The following is a 17,112-nucleotide window of genomic DNA, read 5'->3' as shown; positions in this document are numbered from 1 at the left end:
TTCCCAGGCCAGATGGAGCTCCTCAAAGTGATGGGAACCACAAGCCGGGCCAGGGAGCATCTCCGCTTCCTTCCCCCAGTGGGACAGCCGCCAGTATCAGCGCGCTGCAGCCCCGCTCTGCCCCGCTGCCAGCCCCCAGACCCACGGAGCAGCATGGGCAGGGGCTGCGGGGATCCAGCATCTCTAGGCAGCTCTCTCTGAGGCGTCCCCGTCGTTCCCAGGCGCAGGGCTGGCTGCTCCCACCTCCTCCCCCCGCGCCCCGCACCCCTCCTTCCCGCGCTCCGCTCTCCCCCTCTCTCCTGCTCTCCCTCTCGGACTTAATGACTTCCACATGGGCCTCTGGCATCCTGAGCCAAGCCTCCCAGCATTGTCTGAAATCTCCAAATTTAGAAGAAATATGAAAATTGTCAAGCGGCCCTTCCTTAGGGGGTAAAACCAACACTCAGCTGAGCGGCGGCGGGTCAGGGCGCGGGGCCACGTGACGGCACCCCAGCCAATGGGTCCCCGCGGCGCCCCTGACAGATGCGCCCGCCGGAGCCTGGCCTCCTTCTCCAGCTCATATAAGGTAAAAAGAAAAAGGTTTTCCAGCTTCTGAGCCGCATGGAAGGAGTTTTCGCCCAGCACTCCCATGCCAGCTGCTTAAAAAACCCCAGCGGGCAGTGTGGGGCCGCAGTGCCAGTTATAATGGGACAGGAGGAGGTGGCAGTTGTGTGCCCGCGCCCCACGATGATGTGGGACAGGGTGGCAGGTAGGTGCCCGTGGGGCGCGTGGGGTGGGCATGGCGTGGGGCAGAGGGGGCAGCAGCAGGGGATGGCGTGGGGTGCCCTGGTTTGGTGTAGTACTGAGCGGAGGAGCCCCCAGTGCGCCCCGGCGATGCTGCAGGGGGTGCGCGTGGGGTGAGCGGCATGTGGGGCAACCGTGTGGAGGCAGAAGTGATCCTGTGGGATGAGGGGAGGGATTGCTGTGCATGCACCTGGGATAGAAATGATGGCAGGGCAGTAAGAAGCCAGGATAGGGCCGGCTCTGCAAAGAACAAGGCCGCTCGCTGGGCACTGCTGCTGGGCAGGCGGCCGCCAGCTGGGGGGAAGCGGGCTGAGGTCACGGCACAGGAGCCATGCCTGGGGCTGCAGTGGGCACGGTGGCAGCGGTTGGGGCACTTCAGCGCCTCTGGGACACCACGGTGCCACAGTCTCAGGCTGTACCTGTCCCACTGTGAGTCCCTGGGAAGCGGCACTGGGGTCATGGCGGGCAGTGAGGAGCGGCTCTGCTCTGCCTTGGCCCTGCCACTGTGCTCATTTTGCACTGTGTGCACTGGTGAAGGACGGCCCGGTGCACATCGCTCCCCAGGCTGCGCGCATGCAACGCTCGCGTTACTATTGGCTCCATTCGTACCAAAACTTTACATCGAAAGCCCTGAAGCACTCATCAGGTGCTCCTACAGGCCGTGCCGGTGTTTCACTTTTGGACACGTCTCCTCCAGGGACCTGACCCATCACCTTCCCTCCACACAGCTCTTTCCCTGCCACACCAATGGGGAAACAGAGGCACAGAGGAGGCCGGGCTGTGAGGACCCCAGCCCCATGGCTGCCATCCCTGCAGCACCCAGCCTGGGAGCGCAGGGCACTCGGTGCCTTTGTGCTGTCTCCATCAAGGTGTCCATGTCCCCAGATACGGGACTCAATGCTGTTCCTGCCCAGCCATGGCCCCAGCCCACAGCACTGGGCTGATGGAAGACAAGCTCATTTCCAACACACACACACACAAGCCTCTGCCATAGATTTCCCAAGCAGTTATCAGCAGGAATTTGGGGAAGGCTGTGTCTAGACAGGCTGCAGCTCTGGGTGGCTCCTGGATGGAGTGGCATTTCCCTCCACGCTTGTCAAGAGGCAGTCTGGAGATGATTAAGGGCTTTTTGTTGGTTTTTTTTTTCATTTTCTTGGTCTCCCTTTCTATTCTAACAGAGGATCGGCCTTGTGCCTGATCAGGATTTTCCGAGGCTCATTCCCAGCAAAGCCTCTGCCCATCCCCATCCCCATGCATGGGTGGGTGGGAGGGTGACTTTGGGCATCACGTTGACCCTGTGATGCTTAGTGGGAACTGGGGCTGTAATGCTCCATAAGACCCATGGCAGGAGAGGGGCTGACAGCTGTGGGCATCTGCCTAGGCTGGTCACGGTGGGGTGCTGTGGGGTGCAGCTGCAGAGCTGAAACCGATGCGGGGGAGAAGCAGCACAAGCTGCTCATGTCTGTGGGAGCGCGCCGGAGTCGGATAGCAAACGATGAGGCAAGAGGCTGGAAATCTGAGCTCTGGAGCCGTTTCACCATCCTTTGACCTTGGCCAGCTACACACACACACTCACACGGAGGAGGAAAGAACAGACCCTGTGCGGGGGGAGGCTTTGCTGGGAACCAGAGTACGCTGCAGCCAGTGGTGCTGGGCAGTGCTGCTCCCTCGCTCACAGCCCTTTCTCCTAGCCGGCACCCCTGCACGGCACTGTGGGCTGTGCTGGCTGCCTGCTCTGGGGAGTCCCCACAGCTCCCCGGGCACTTTGGCTCAGAGAGCACACAGCACATGCCAGACTGGCATGACACTGCCATGGAGGCCAAGGGGAGAAGCCGAGGGCTGACCCTGTGCCAGGGATACGGTAGTGAGTTCCCATCTTGCAGCAGAGAGACCCCAGCCCAGACCCTGGGACGGGACAGGGACTGCTCCCAGCAGCAGCAGCCAAATCTCAGCTGCACACTCACCCCTGCAGTCAGCAGCACACAGACCTGTATGCCAGCACAGGGCAGGGAAAGCCACAGCACGGTGCAGAGCTGGCCCTGTGGGGCAGAGTAGTGCAGTGGGACCCAACCTGGGCTCCAGCACTATGGCTGAGGATGCTGAAGAAGGCATCTTCCCACTGCTGGGCACAGGTGAGGGATGGAGCTGCTCAGTGCTGGCTAGAGGAGTTGGGGATTGTCACGCTTTGATGGGGATGGGCACTTCTGGATTGCTGCAAAGCCCTGAATCAGTTCAGTGACCTCTGTGTGCAGGTGTGAGCTGCAAAGGGCATCACCATGAAAGCGGTCTATTGAGACCCTTTCCCTGTGGCTGCAGGACAGTGGGATATCCCGGCAGTTCTTGAGGCTCCCCATGGGACAGCAGGAGCTGTGGGTGCCAGCAATGAGCTGTGTGCCCTGACTCTAGGGAATGAGTGTGCCTGCCCCTACTTTGCAGGGCTGGTCCCCACTGTGGGGTCTGGGAGGTGCAGGGAGGTGAGTGAGCAGCATCCCTCAGATGAGGGTCTGCAGCCCATGTGAGCCGTGTGTGGGGGCTGGGACCCACTGTGCTTCATGCAGGTGCTCTGTGCTGGACACGTGGCCATGGTGGTGCTCTCTGCAGGACCAGCTCACTGCTGGCTGCTACCTGGGGAGAAGTCTTCTCTCCAGCCAAGACTCCTCACCGGGGTTCCATCCGCACGCATTTTGCCTTCCTTTCCTTCTCCCTTTCACCCATAGCTGAGCTATGGTGAACTGTTCCGCTCACTGGACCTGCAAGGAAGGTGCTGTCCCTGCTGCTCTGCTGCAGCCAACAGTGTGAGGGCAGCTCATGCCTACATTTGTCTGTCCCACAGCAGTGAGCTGCTGCCAGCATGGCTCTGCCCTCTGCAGCCCCACAGGGGTGTCAATGGGAACACCAAGGAGGGATTCCCAAAATGAGAGGGAGCACCCAGATTGCTGCATCAGTTGCTGCGGACTCAACTGTCCCTTTGAGGCAGGCTCAGTAATGTTTTCATGCTCCTGCTTTACTGTGGTGACGGAACAGCACAGCCTCAGCATCTGGGGCCTGTGCAGGGCTCTGCCTCCTGCGGTGACTGTGGCACGTGTCCCCTAGGGTGTGCATGGGGCAGCCCAGCTCTGGGGGCTTGGCAGGAAGATGGCAATCTGAGAGCCAGCGTGAGCTCAACACTGTGCTGGATCATCCTCTGTGCTTTGTCTCCTCACAGGGACCTGGCTAATTTGGGGGTATTTTCTTTCAGAGTACGGTGTCTCATACAAACTGGGCTCAGCGTGACTGGGAGAGCCAAGCTGGGGCCATGTGTACATGCACAGCGTTCCCCTGCTCCTTTGCTGGAGCAGAGATAAGATGATAAAGCCCCGATAAGCAGCAAGGAGTGCTGACAGCCCCATGAGCTCCAGGCCATGCCTTTGTGGACAGAAACCTGGAGCTCGGCTGGTGGTGTCTCACTGTGCCCTGGGACCAGCAGCCTCATGGCCAGGGAGGGCGAGGAGCAGAGCCAGAGGCAGCAGGGAACACCGTGGATGCTGGAGAAGCCCTGCTTCTGCCAGAGCTGTGTGGGAGAAGTCTCACTGGGGAGCTTTGCTCTGCGCTCCTTTCCCCTCAGGGGTCTGGGGGTCAGTGACGTGAAGGCCCCCCCCGCAGGGACTTCACCCCTGCACCACTTCCTCTGGACCGGGAATGTGCCATGTAAACAGCACAGCAGGGCTGGCCTGGACTGCTCCCACGCTCCTGCTGCCCCGGGTGTCAGGGAGGCTCACCGTGCCCCATCCCCAGCGCACCGTCCTGCTGGGATGAGGAGGCTGGGGGAGATGGCGCTGAGTCCTGCCATGCATGGGGAGCGAGATAAGGACAGGGGTTTGGGTGGCTGGCTGGGAGGCAGCAGGAAGAAGTGAGGCCGTGGGAAAGGCGATGGATGGAAGCTGCAGAGGAGGTCAGGCTGCTGTGCAGCTCTGCTGTTCCTTGGCCATGTGTCTGCACAGATCCCATCGCTCATTCAGCCCTGCTGAGCTCCAGTAGTGCTGAGCAGCTTTTCTCCCCCTGCACAGCCAGCAGCACCTGTCCACCTGCACAGACAAAGCAAAGCCAGCCGTGCTGCAGTGCGGACAAGAAGGCATTTTCCCACTGGCAGAAACTGCCACGCCAGGAGCACAGGGACTATCCTGCTGTCCACTGTCACCAACAGGGAGGTGCCACTGGGGTTGACAGCCTGGAAGTGGCACTCCGAGACACTGCTCACCTGTCTGCTCTCTCCATGGTGTCACCACCCTGAGCCCTGCTGGGGATGCACAGACACCAGATGAGGCCATTTGGCTCCAAGAGGGGACTGTGTGCCCTGGAAGGAGCACAAACCAGGCGCATCCTTCCCTCTGCACCCATCCCCTGCTCCAAGACAGAGAAGCAGCCCCCCTAGACCTGCTCCTTTGTTCTTGGCATCATAATTTATCCCAGCAAAACCCACAGAGAAAGAGCAGCATCCCCCTGGGCCCCCTTGGCTCGCCCCCAGCATGGGAGATGTGGGCTGCACAGGCTCCAAATCTGCCTTTTTGACCATAAAAGGGCAGAAATTCTGCAGCCCCGGCAGGAGGATGGGAAAGGAAAGGCAGAGCTATTTATAGCTGAGCATCAGGACCGCAGCCTGAACTCGGGGTTAATCAGCCTGTGACCAGATTAGGATCTCCCTTGGCCCCATCATTTTCTCATAAACCTTTGATTTAATACCACATAGGCAAGGGAAGGAGGGAGGAGGCCATCGGGGCTGAGGGGATGGAGGTGCTGGTTGGGCCAGTGCTCTGCACAGCTCCATGGAAGGAGCTGCCTGGGCCAGCGGGTCTTGCATGCAGAGCCATAGAAGGCAGCATCCATTGGTTGGGACTGCTCTCATAGCTCAGTGGCTTCAGTCCCTGCAGAGATGAGTGAGCAAGAGCTGACCCCTCCACAGTTCCGGCCTCTGCTGTCAGCAGTGGCACTGTGCATGGACTGCATGGTGTCCATGGGCAGCGCTCACCTCTCCGGCTGCCACACAGTGGGGGCTCAACCCGCTGGACGTGGCACCAGGGGTCACAGCTGGACCCCAGGAGGGTGGCTCTGCTGGGGGGCACCGGAGCCAGATGGGAGCACGTGGTGTTGATGCCGCCTGAGCTCCTGTCCTCTCCTAGCACGGGACAGAGTCCTGCTGAGGTTTGAGGCTTCCACCTCAAGGCCCAGGCTGAAGCAATACTTGGGACGGGGCCCTCGCCGCTGGAGAAAAAGGCCGGGGAATTTCAAGGAGGAAACAAATCCCAACTGTTATTAAAAAAGGACATTTCCTGCAGGAGCGGCCGCTGCAGAGAGGGGAAAGGGCGCAGTGTTGTAACCGTGGGGAGGGCTCTGACGCAGCCCAGCGCTGCCGGCTCGCCCAGCCAGGGACGCGGCTCCGCGGAGCAGAGGCGGAGGTGAGCGTGGGTAGCAGCGCGGGGCAGCGCCCGTGGGGCCGGTGGGATGGGGTGGCATAGGGAGCAGCCTGCCTGGCCCTTCAAAGGGCACACGGTGGCGGCTGGCAGCTCCCTTCCCTGCAGCCACACAGCACATCCGCGCCCACGCGAGCGAGGGATGAGCAAACGGGCTGATGGCATTCATAAGTGCGTGGTCGCTGCAACAGGGAGCGGCGTGCGAGCGTGTCCGGGGGCTGTGGGAAGGCTGAGGTGCCGCTCTGAGCGCTCCCACAGCAGGGCTGGGGGCTGCAGCAATGCCTGGGGGCTGACCCCTCCTCATACACTGTGGTCCTGGGAGGGTTGAGCATTTGGCTCCGGCGATGTGTGCTGGAGGGGCAGAGCCCTCTGCCCGGCTGCAGTTGGGCGGCTGCGCTGCCCCCAGGCGCTGCGCTCGGCTGTTCTCGCAGGCAGCAATAGGAGTGTGGGGAGCAGGGGGTGGCAGCCTGCACACCGTGGTGAGCCCTGCTTCCATGTGAAACTGGGAAACGAGCAGAAACAAGGGGACGGGTCAGGCCTCGCCATGTTGGGCTTTTTGCCCCTCTTGAGGAGGTGGAGACCACAACAGAGATCGGGGCACCTCCTTCTCCAAGACCCCCTCCGGGCAGAGCGAGCTCCCAGCAGATGTTTTCCTTCCCAGCCTGGTGGGATGCACAGCCTGGTGCATTCCTCCGCCTTCTGTGGCATTCCTTCCCCCCACCAACACCTCCCTGGGGACAGCAGCTGAGGTCCCCAGCCCCACACTGCAGGCAGGGAGGAGTCTCCATTCCAGTCTTTCCTACTGAACTGCCCAGGGCCTGTCGGGGTGGTGGCAGTGGGGAGGGGGCTGTTTCCAGGCCCACCACACAGGGCTGGGGCAAGGCACCTCTGGTGGCTCTCTGGGGCTGGGGACGGTGCATGGAGCAGGGTGTACTGGACTCGATCTGAACAGAGGCTCTGTCCCCAAATGTCAGCTGCCTGCTATGCCTCGCTTTGGGAGGGAGTTCACCGGCACTGCTGCAAGGGGGACAACTGGCTGTGCTGGAGAACGTCCCCATCTGAGAAAGGAAGTTCTGAATGCCGTGCTCATTGCAAAGCTTTGTGGGTGCACAGAGCTGCTGGTGTGGCTTGGGGACCCTGTCATGCTGGCAGGGCCCAGTCACGGCTGGGTGATGTCTGGCCCCGGCTTCTGGGGAAGGGAGCACGAGGCCGGGTGGTGATGTGCAGGCAGTGGGAGGAGGGGGTGCTGGGTCAGGCAGGAGATGGGCTGTGCTTTGCCCTACAAGGGATGCATGGCACTCTCCAGGTGTCTGATCGCCCCCTGTTTCACATCAGACCTGAGTCCCCAGTTGTGCTGCAGCAGGAAACTGCCCGCAATGCCTTGGGTGTCGAGGGGCTACCTGCAGAGACCCCAGAGCTCACTGCCCACACAACTCCGCACTGACTGCTGCCCTCTGTCTTTTACAGCCTTGACCATGGGAGTACCCAGGGACGCAGACATCACTGGAGATGCTGGAGGTGCACAGAGACTGTACATTCCCGGACAGCGAGAGAAGGGCAGAGCTGGCATGCCAATGTACTACCCACACCAGATGCCCTTTGGGCACTGGCAGCAGCACACAAACCCAGCAGCCCCCTGAGCAGGGCTGGCTCTCAGGGCAGTGCTCAGCCTGAGGCTGCTCCCTGCTAAAAGCAGCCCGGCCCCTTCCCAGGGAGCTGCACATAGGGAGTGCACAGGTCTGGGAGGCCGAGCTCTGACATGGGGTAGCAGGCTGTCAGAAGGGGCCCTGCGAGCAGTGCTGCCCCATGGCACTGAGCCCCGTGGCTGTTCCTACACTTGGCTGGTGCTCAGGGCTGGCCCGACCCGAGCTGGGAGCAGTGACGGCCTGCGCCAGCAAAGGCGGCTCCCAGACATCCCTCCTGGGTGACTCACACTGTGATCTGTGCATGGAGTTTGGGGTGCCGTGAGGCTCTTCCCTTTCTTTCTTCCCATTAAATCGGGGCTGTGGAGCTGGGGGATGGCGGCTGGGGGAGCGGGGGGCGAGCAGAGGCTGTGGGTGCCCGGTTCCCAGCTGGGTGCTCTCAGGGGGGCCGTGCCGGATGCAGGGCGTTGTGCTGGAGCTGCACCATCTGCTTCTCGTCAGGCTGCTGGGAGCACCGCCGCTCCGGGGCCGGCAGTGGGACATGGCTGTGATGGATGGTGTGTTTATCGTGCTCTAGCGTTACTCAGGATGTTAGTGCTCGTCTGCAAGAGATGTTTCTGTGCTTGGCTGCTCCCTCCATCCTCCCCTCCTCCTGCTCCCCCCAGACCCTTTCCCTTGGGCCCACACAGGGGTTGCAGGGGGTGTCCGTCCCACAGCCTCCAGCCCTGCCTGCAGCTGAGCTCCTGGGACCAGCACTGAAGCCTTCCCACAGGTACTGCCCAGCAGCAGGCTTCTCTCTGGTGAGGACAGGGATGGTGGCAGGGATAGGGCTCTGCAGGGCTTTCACATGCTCCTCGTCCTCCAGGGGACACAAAGGAACAGCGTGCAGGGAGAATGCATTGTGTGAGACCTGCATCTCACATCACCCCAGGGGTGTCCTGGCCCTGCTGAGTGACAGACCCATACTCTACAGCCACCCCAGCAGCCACATCCGTGTGGTTTGAGACCACAGGCAGTGACTCCCCACTGCTGGGCCAGGTTCCAGATCCTGCAGCCCTACAGACACACTGGGATGCAGTAGTGGCCAGTGTGTAGCCCTTCTCCAAGCACAGCAGTTTATCTGTGTGATGCCGCAGGCCGTCCCCACCGGCCCCCAGCCTCATCTATCCTGCAGCCATGATGCCCAGCAGAACAGCCACACGCGGCCATGCGTGGCACAGCACACATCGAGCGCGGCTGGGGGCTCCTCCATGTCTCCCAGCCCAAGGTGCAGTGCTGCATCTCTGGTCAATTGGGAGTCTGAGATGAAGCACTGTAGCTCGGGAAGGGAGGAACTGTGCCCTGGGACCCCGACACCCCTCAGACTGCCGCCTGCTGGGAGCATTGATGCCAATGGAATGTGGGAACTGCGCAGTGAGATGGGAAGCACCGCTCATGACTGGATGTGGGGGTCTGCTCCACCCCCCTCTGCTGCCTCTGGGGCTGGGCCCCCAACCGTGGGAGCAGGGGCTCTCCCAGATGTGTTTTGGACGCTGCCTCTGATGGAGAAGCATAGAGAACGGAGCCTGCAGACACACAACGTGTCCTCCAAAGATCCCATAGGGGCTGCTGACCCCCAGCCATGGGGCAGGGCTCAGCCCTCTGCTTTGTATCCCTGTGACTGAAGGGCAGAGGAGCGGAGGTTTGCTTTGAGGCAGAGGAACACCCCTGCGCCCGGTCAGGATCCCCAGAGCTCCCAGCTCCGTGTAGGGGTGGGCAGGGACAGCGGGTCACACAGAGCGGCCAGAGGAGCAGCTGTGCAGGGCAGGGGCCGGTGGGAGCCGCGGTCGCCGTGCTCTCAGGGTCCAGTTTTCCCAGGAATCCCTTAGGCGCTACGTTGGGGATTCCTGGAAATACTGTTCTTGGGGCCACGGCTCTGCACCTGGAGACAGCCCGGCCCCGAGCGGAGCCGCAGCCCCGCAGGAGCCAGGGACGAGGTACGGGGCCGCGGCTGCGAGCGGGAACCCCGGGCAGCCCCGATGTGGGGCGGTGGAGGGACCGGCCCAGGAAATGTCCCCTCCCGCAGGGCCGGGGCAGACGGCCGGCCCCTCGGTCACAGCCCCTGCGGGCGGACACCGCCGGTGCCCTCCGCGGGGCTGCATGCGCGTCATCGAGCCGTACCAATAAAGGTCTCTACTGCAAGGAACTGTCGGAGCCATTTCTCAGGGGCGGGGAGCGGCGCGGGACGCTGCGGGCTGATGTCGGAACCGCCCGGCCGTGCAGCAAAGCCCCGCGGTGCCCCGCGCTCCGCTCCGCCCAGGGCAGGCTGCATCGTGCGGGAGGGAGGGGGGCCGGGAGCAGCAGGGACAGCGGGGACAGCAGCAGGGACAGCAGGTGGCAGTGCTGCCTTGGAGCAGGCAGTTCGTTTCGATTGCAGCTGGCGGAGGAGGGGTTAAATGCCATGCGGTTTCTCTCTCTCTCACACACACAAATTAAAAAAATACGGCACTTAGTGCAGGAAATGCCAACTCCGTTTTTTCTTTTCTTTTTTATTTTTTTATTATTTTTTCTAATTGTTTCCTTTTTTTTTTTTTCTTTTTTTTTTTCTTTTTTTTCTTTTTTTTTCCCAGCCAGAATATTTATCAAAGAGAGATTCTATTTGGACCACATGGGCAATCCTCGGCCAAAAAGGGTCGTTTAAGGCCGAATTCCCGACCTGCCCCCCACATGCTGCACAACTGCTGCCCCAGCAGCTGCGGGGCCTCTGGGGCTCTGCTCTGCACTGCTGCACATCCACCAGCATCACAGTCCGGGGCAGCACGGTGGCTGGGGGTGAACCTCAGGCAGGGACACTTGGTGCTCAGTGATCCCCAAATGCTGTGCATAGGCTGCCTGCAGCTGTGGAGCACCGAGCCGTTTTTCCTGATAGGGAAACTGAGGCACAGACCCCTGCCTCACCCCAGCATCCCATTGTAGTGTGGGACAGGGAGGGGACATTTTGGGATGGCGCATTTTAGGAAGGTTTGTCCTTCCCTTTGCGGAGCAGCAGGACTTGCAGAGCAGATGCAGGGCTGGGCCTTGCCCCTCCTGCCAGCACTGCACATCTCAGCCAGCACACTCCAACAGCGGGTGGCTCTCCCTGGGACTATTCCTGGTTCACAGATATCACCAAAATGACCGGCTGCCCCATGCCAGCACAGTCCTCTCTGAGGCACCAAGAGGGTCCCAAGGCCTCTGTGGGTGGGCAGAATGGTGCTCTGTGTTGATGGCCATGAGGGAACTCACACCTGCCCTCCGCCAAGCACAGCCCTGATGTTAGTCACCAGCGTTTCTCCATGCCTCAGTTTCCCCCTCTGGGCAGTGCTGGCACTGAGTCACACCCAGAGCAGGGACGCAAGGGCTGGGCTGGGCTGGGTGCAGCGGCAGCAGGCGGGCACTGTGGTTTCTCCCTGCTCCTAGCAGGACGAACTCGCCTGCAGAGAGCAGCAGTGGCCCCAGGGACCTCCCAGCAGCTCTGGAAGGCAAGGCCAAGCTGCCACGCTCCCTTTTTTGGGCAGCTTTCTTATCCCTGCTCCCCCTCCAAGATTCCTACAAAGTCACTGTCATTGCAGTACTCTGTAGTGCTAAATCATCCCGTGCTGTGGGGAAAATGCTCTCACTTTCCCCCCTCCCATCTCTCCAGAGCCACGTGTGCTGAACCACAGCTCCAATCCTCATAATACTGCTGGGGGTCACTGCCCACAACAGGGCATAGCCCCACTGCCATCCCTTGGAGAGGCTGAGGCCAGCAAGTCGGCAGCCCAGCTGTGCCCCCAGCCCCCCAGGGCGGCCATGCTCCCTCCACACCGCAAAGCATCCCAGCGTTTCCCCAACAGGCAGCAGCAATCAGCTTAAAGCTAATCCTTGCCCAGCGCTGGCCTCTGGGCACAGGGCCCAGGGGGGGCATGGCAGAGCCCAGGCAGCATTCGCTGTGCTTTCATTCGCTGCCAGGCACTGAGGGGAAGCAGGAGGATCCAGTGAAGCTGCCCCAGAGCCAGCGCCGGGTGCCCCTGTGCTCCTTGGCAGCACCGCGTTGTGCCCTGCGGGGCTTTGAGCATCCGCTCACCTCGCCCTTTGCCGGGAAGGTCTCGCAGGATAAAGGCTTTTTGCACAGCAGATTTACAGAGATCAGCGTGGCTCGGGGGAGGACGGCTGCGTGCAGACGCACACGTGTGCCTATGGGAGCAGGCAGGCGGCTGAGCCCATCTGCACCCTGGGAGCCTCTCTGCACACAGGAGGCACAGGGGGGCGAACTGTTCTGGGGGATGCTGCAGGGCCCCCCCGCCCCGCTCCCAGCCCCGGCTCGCCGCCACCCGCCCGGCCCGCTGAGTCAGCACCCACGCAGCACCGCCGCACCTCCTGGTCTGCCTGCTGCCGCGTGGCTGGGACAGGGAGCTGCTGGCTCAGCAGGACGGGGCCAGGATCACCTCACGGCGGCCGGGAGCCCAGCAGGCACAGCGTGGCCATCCTGAGCCAGCCCCATTGGGATGGGGAGAATGGAACTTGCCGGTGCCCCTGGGCACCCGGGCAGCAGAACTGCTGGCACAGGAAGGCTGTGCCCAGCCCTGCCCTGCAGCGGGAGGCACGGCTGGGCACGTTCAATCCGACGCAACGCCCGAAAGCCCCTCGTCAGCAGCTCCCGGCTGTCCCCGCCCCGGCCAACAGGCCCAGCAGCTCCCAACCTGCTCAGCAGGCCCTGCCGAGCTCCCAGCCTGGGAAAGCAGCACACACCCCACCAGGGAAGAGGCAGCCACCAGCAGGCTGCGAGTTCCCACCACCCTGCCTGCACTGCCGGGCCAGGGGCGGCTGGGGCCGGCTTTGATCCTCCCCGTGCAGCCCTGCCCCAGCACAACCCGTCATGGCTCCTGCCAGGCTGCAGCACAAGCCTTGAGGGCCTCACAGCTGTTGTGAGGCATCAGTGATCCAAGCACACCTGCGTGACACAGCACTGCCCCCACTACCTCCCCCTCCCACCCCATTCCCACTCTGGACTTTGGAATCAGCTCAGGCATCGCTGGAGCTGGCAAAGAGGGCTGAATGCAGGGCCTGGCACGTGCGGCAGGCAGAGCTCCAGCCCGGCCCCCCTGCCCTTGTTTGCATGGTGACGAGGGAGAAACTAAACACAAGCATGGCAGGCAGCTGCCGGGACACAGCCAGGCCGCTCAGGCATCCCCTTACTGCTGGGGCACCTCCGGGGGTGCTGCAGTGACAGTGTGCCCCCAGGGAAGGTGACAGCCACAGTTGTCCCCTGGCCCACACCCACAGCTGGCACAGCACTGCATACACAGGGCCGCCATGAGGCACTTCCTGCAGGCCCTGGCTGGGCAGGAGGGAGGGAGCAGGCAGAATTAGCACAGGAATACACAAAGCACATTTTCCCCTCTGCACCACAACCCCATGCAAATAGAGGGGTGTTGGCTGAGGGAAGGGCCTGTGCCTGCAGTCTGTGCCTGTTTCTTGCAGTGAGCTGCTCAGCCTTGCACAGCTGGTGAGAGCCAGGCCAGCCCTTCCCAGCTTCACACAGCACAGAGCTGGAGCCACGACCAGCAGTGGGGCTGCACCAGGCCCCCCTCCCACCCCTGGCCCTGCAGCTCCCAGCAGGGCCATCGGGGCCAGGAGGAACACAGCAGCTCCATACCTGCCCTCAATTAACAAGTGACCTACTTAGAAATCTGGGCTAAGTGGGATGAGGGGAGCTGGCTGCTGGGAGGCATGGCGTAGAGCAGGAGTGTCAGTTTGGTACAGGACAGAGAAACTCATTCCCATTCTGAGTATTTCAAGAAATCCCCTACAAGTTTTTATAACTGGGGAAGAGAAACCCAGTCTGGGAACCTCCTGTGCGTTTCTGCTCTCACAAAGAAGCAATACAGGAACGAATTTGGTTCACGTCCCACATTAAGACAAGCACTGGGCTGAGGAGCAGCCCGCGCTCACAGCCAGCCAGCAGAGCTCAGCCCTTTGTTCAGGCTGCAGGGATGGGCCCATGGCTTCTCACAGTGCTTGCAGTGCGCTGCTCCTAGCTGGCTTTGGGCCACACTCTGCCTTCCCCATCATGCTCCCACACGGGAGAGGCTCCACTGGAAGAAGCCAGCACCTCCACTGCTCACCCTCCCAGCCCTGCTCTGTTCCCCGGGCCTCAGGGGCCAACCCTCCATCCCCTTCCCCCCCCCAGGAACAGGAGGGAGCCAGGCAATACATAGCAAGGGGCTGCAGGGCTGGGGGCTCCCAGCTCCTCTTGTAAGAGGCCCAGCTGAAAGCCGGCACCTGCCTGGGGCCACTCATTTCCCTGGGGCAGAGGAGATGGCATGGGCATTCACCTGATGAAACCCTGCCAACAGCAGGAGCAGTGAGTGAGTGTTTCAGCTTGCAGAGTTGGGTGCTGGTCCTCCCCAGCAAGCACTCGTTCAACAGGACACAGGAGTCAGACATACAAAGCTGCAGCAGGCACTGCCTCCATGCTCTGGGCTCCTTCCTGCACAGAACCAAGCACCACGGCCCTGCCCAGGGACAGTGCAGCCATGGCAGCTCACACCTTTCAGCCACAGCACTGCTCTCGCCTTTCTCCCAGCAGCACTTCCAGCTACCAGGCAGCACTGGAGGGAATGCTAGGACTACCCTGCTCCTCCTGATGCAAGCTGAGGCAACGTGCAGCTTACTCTGCTCAGTTCCACCTGAGAGGAAAGCTGTGCTATTTCCTTGCCCCGTGCTGCAGCGACCCAGGAAAGGAGAAGGCTGCTTTGAGTGGGCAGCAGGACCGAGCTGCATTAGGTAGCAGAGAGAAAATGGTCTCTTAAAGACTTCATTCTGACGCTGTGTGTGAAGCACACCATACATGTGGTTGTGCAGCCGGCAGAGAGCATGCAGCCCCCAGCTCTGCCCATGTCCTGTGTGATCTGTGGTTGCAGTGAGCTCCTGCAGCGGGGCTGCACCATGCCTGCTTCACCAAACCTGGCTGCTCCCAGCAGCAGGGGAAGGAGGAGCACACAGGTTAGCCCAACATTCAGAGCTGGCTCCAGAGCAGACATACAGGTCTCCAGATCAGGACAACACCCTGAAGACGCCAACCATAAGCTGCAAGACAGCTGACGTGGCACTGGTTCAGCCTTCGACTCTGAGCAGAGGCTGAGATGCAGACGTCAGCCCTGTTTCCCGATTACTGCAGCAAGAATGAAGGCAGCCATGATCTGTAGGGCAGGCTGCCCTGCCCTCTTAGACAGGGGATTTGGGTGCAAACATTTATTTCCTGGAAAGTGCTCCGTGGGGCTTAGATTCCTTCCTATCCCACAAAACCCCTCTTCCAACACAGTTCTCAAGCACCTCACATTCCCCCAAGGACCACAGCTCATCACCATTAACAAGCACCAGCAGCTGGCAAGCTATTTAGAGGAGCAGGACTGCTCGTAGCCATTAACCACATACACAGTGCCTTCCTCACCTTGCTGCCCTGCCAGCACCAGAGCTCAGCCCCCTGCAGCACAGGGTGTGCTCTCTCCTGCTGCGTGCTCCACAGAAAGCAGCCCCTTGTGCTTGAGAAAAACTAAGCTCCTCTGTACTCCACTTGCTCCTTGCATTTCACCTTCCTGCAGGTTTCAGTGGGCAGGGAAGCTGCTGCAGATGGGGCATCAGATAGCACCACAGCCCTAAGGGATGGGTGGGGAGCAGGCAGCTGCCAAGCCCTGAACCTCTCACCAGGAAAGGCTGAGCACAGCACGGCTTGGATCCTGCGAGCTGTTTGCATGTCGGGAAGCAAAAAACAAGCCACTTCCAATCAACATCATGTTGCCAAGCCTGAGCTCTGCCCTCTGGGAACCAGCTGCCAGGCTCCAACAGAGCTGCCATTTGTGGCACTGACGCAAACCCCAGCCTGCGGGGAGCCGCCCTGCTACCAGGTACCGGGAAGGTCAAGGGACGCAATAGAGAGAACTGTCACTAAGGAGAAAGGTCGTTTAGCAGAGTGACTTACAGCCATAATCAGTTTAAAGGATTTGTTAACAGCTTCAGGCGAGCCAGTCAGGAACTTGCTACAACCGTGTCAGGCAGCCTTAGCACAACAGCACCTTCCCACGCCTGGGGTGCAACGCAAACAGGGAAGGCCTTACTGACGGCCCTAGGCTGGCCATTGTAGCACGAGCCCACCTAAGAAAAGCAATCAATTAATACATCCTGTGCAACCTGAGAGAAGAATAGTCCCAGCTGGTGTACTCTGCTTTCCTCCTCAGAAGAAAAGGGTCTCAGGGAGGAAGGAGAGTGCTTCCAGGATGTGAGTCAGTGAGAATTCCTGGCCATGCCTACTCTCCTAACAACCCTGCACCAGGAGTTTCCTGACCTTCCACTTGCACAATGCGAGTACCAGCCCTGAGGGCACATGAACATACCCTCATTGTGCAAACACTTGCCAAGCCGTTAGCAGGGCTCACCCCACCAGGTGATCCCAGCTCAGACACACCTGCTGCAAACAATGCAAAAGAGAAAGAACAGCTCAGCACAGGGCAGAGCAGTGCTGATCTATCTGCTGCCTGAGGGACTTTGTTAGCTCAGAGGACCCACCTGATCTCTATGCTGCCTTCCCACTGCCAGCCCGGTACCTGCATGGAGAGCTTGTTCCTCTGTGCTCAGCCTGGGCAAAGCCCAGCTACAGATATGGCAAGTGCCCTGCATCTACCATTGCAGAAGCCAGCTGGCTTGGTCCAGCTGCAGGCAGGCAATGGCCAACTGCTTCTGAATATAGGAGCCAACTACCTGGCCCCAAGCTGGTCGAGGTCAGAGCACTGCACTTGTGGACATCAGGATCTGTGAAACATCACTCCTTGCAGTTGCATAACGATGAGCTCTGCTGTCTGCACTACTGAAAAGCAGTGACCTGTTGGTGTACAAACAGCACCAGAAGGCCACAGAGCAGCGAGAGCCAGTTAGGCAGCAGAGTAGGCTTTGCAGAAACCAACCTCACACCCTGCAGGGTTCCCAGCTGAGCACACCGGATTGCCCACCCCGTTCTAACAGGTTCCACTGCACTTCCTTTTGGCACCGGTATCGGCCAGAGCCACACACCAGTGACTCATTTATGGCACGAGGAAGGGAAAAGCAAGGTCTGTTCCTTGTGCCCTTGGCCTGGCAGACCACGAGGCCCCGCAACGCACTGCTGCGTCACACAGAACCGCTGCCCCACCTCAGCAGGGACACTGAATTGCATGTAATGAAGCATATGCTCTGTACTTACAGGA

At 60.8% G+C, this 17,112-nt stretch overlaps 1 long non-coding RNA gene across 1 annotated transcript; it reads left to right on the top strand.

Moving 5' to 3' along the window:
* Window positions 1–520: 520 nt before the first annotated feature.
* On the top strand, window positions 521–10,054 carry LOC125700379 (uncharacterized). Its single transcript, XR_007379892.1, has 3 exons — window positions 521–748; window positions 6,096–6,215; window positions 7,698–10,054. It is a non-coding gene; the product is annotated as an uncharacterized LOC125700379 (long non-coding RNA).
* Window positions 10,055–17,112: the final 7,058 nt, after the last annotated feature.

Source organism: Lagopus muta, chromosome 14 (assembly GCF_023343835.1).
Source record: "Lagopus muta isolate bLagMut1 chromosome 14, bLagMut1 primary, whole genome shotgun sequence".
NCBI lineage: Eukaryota > Metazoa > Chordata > Aves > Galliformes > Phasianidae > Lagopus > Lagopus muta.
This window is presented reverse-complemented; position numbering and strand designations above follow the sequence as displayed.